Below are 1,874 nucleotides of genomic sequence, written 5' to 3'. Positions count from 1 at the left end.
TTTTGACCAATTGATAATGTTGCCCAAGCATTATACAACTCATGAATCAGTGTACCCTTCACTGAATTGATACTAATTCTAGCTGATCTAGTTTTTCGACTTAAAGCATCAGCTACTACATTTGCTTTACCTGGGTGATAGTCAATGGTATAATCATAGTCTTTGATTAATTCGAGCCATTTTCTCTGTCTCAAGTTTAGTTCCTTCGGATCAAAGATATGCTTTAGACTTTTATGATTCGTAAATATATGACACCGCTCACCAAACGGGTAATGTCTCCACAACTTTAGAGCTAACATATCTACTGCTAACTCTAAATCATGTGTAGGGTAGTTACATTCATGCTTCTTTAACTATCGAGAAGCATAAGCTACTACATTTCCCTTATGCATCAGCACACATCCTAACCCTTGTCGGGATGCATCACAATAAACCTCAAACTCCTTACCTGGTGTAGGTAGAGTTAATACTGGTGCTGACACTAACCTCTGTTTCAATATTTGAAAACTATGCTCGCATTCTGACAACCACTCAAACTTCGCATCTTTTCTGATCAGGTTTGTCAACGGTAGAGCTATCTTGGAGAAGCCCTTCATGAATCTCCTATAATAACCTGCTAAACCCAGAAAACTGCGTACTTCGATTACATTCAGGGATCGATTACTTCTATCTTTTGGGAATCAACGCTAACTTCGTCAGCTGAAACTATATGCCCAAGGAATATGACTTGATTTAACCAAAAATCACACTTACTAAATTTAGCATATAACTTCTTTTCCCTTAGAATCTGTAACACCATCCTCAAATGTTCTTTGTGCTTCTCTGCACTACTAGAATACACTAGTATATCATCTATGAAAACTATTACAAACTGATCCAGATAATGATGAAATATCCTATTCATCAAGTCCAAAAATACCACAGGAGCATTTGTCAATCCAAACGGCATTACTAGGAACTCAAAATCTCCATATCTAGTTTTGAATGCAGTCTTTGGAACATCTATGCCTTTCACCTTCAACTGGTGATAACCTGATCTCAAATCTATATTAGAGAACACCGTAGCTTCCTTTAACTGATCGAAGAGATCATCTAAACGAGGTAATGGGTACTTATTCTTAATGGTCATCTTATTCAACTGTCTATAGTCTATGCATAATCTAAGAGTACCTTCTTCTTAACAAACAAGACTGATGCTCCCCAAGGTGACACACTGGGTCTAATGTACCCCTTATCTACAAGTTCCTATAACTGAACTTTTAACTCCTTCAGTTCCGTCGGTGCCATCCTATATGGTGCCTGGGATATAGGTGGTGTACCCGGAACTAACTCAATAGTAAACTCTATTTCCCTATCAGGTGGTAACCCTGATAATTCTTCAGGGAACACATCTAAGAATTCTTGTACCACAGGTACATCCTCAGGTCTCAGTTTCTTATCCTGTGAAACTGCTACATAGGCTACGCATCCCTTACTCAACAATTTCCTAGCCTTTACTGCTGATATTAAGCTTCTTTTATTTCTTACCAGGGTTATCTCTTTTTCTCTTGGTTTCCTAAACACTATTTCTCTTCTAAAGCAATCCATAGTGGCATAGTGTTTACTTAGGAAATCTATACCTAAGATAACATCAAACTCTAGTAATTCTAATGGAATCAAGTTAACCCAAAAACTCTGATTTCCAAAAATTACTTCACAATTCTTATAATACTCATGTACAACTAGAGTATCTCCTACAGGCGTAGAGATAAACAAATCCTCATTCATACGCTCAGGCACTCTATCTATATGTAATGCATACATGCTAGATATGAATGAGTGTGTAGCACCAGGATCAAATAATGCATAAGTGGATTGATTACATAAAGTTATCG

Source organism: Benincasa hispida, chromosome 1 (assembly GCF_009727055.1).
Source record: "Benincasa hispida cultivar B227 chromosome 1, ASM972705v1, whole genome shotgun sequence".
NCBI classification, from domain to species: Eukaryota; Viridiplantae; Streptophyta; class Magnoliopsida; order Cucurbitales; family Cucurbitaceae; genus Benincasa; species Benincasa hispida.
Note: the sequence above shows the minus strand (reverse complement) of the source record.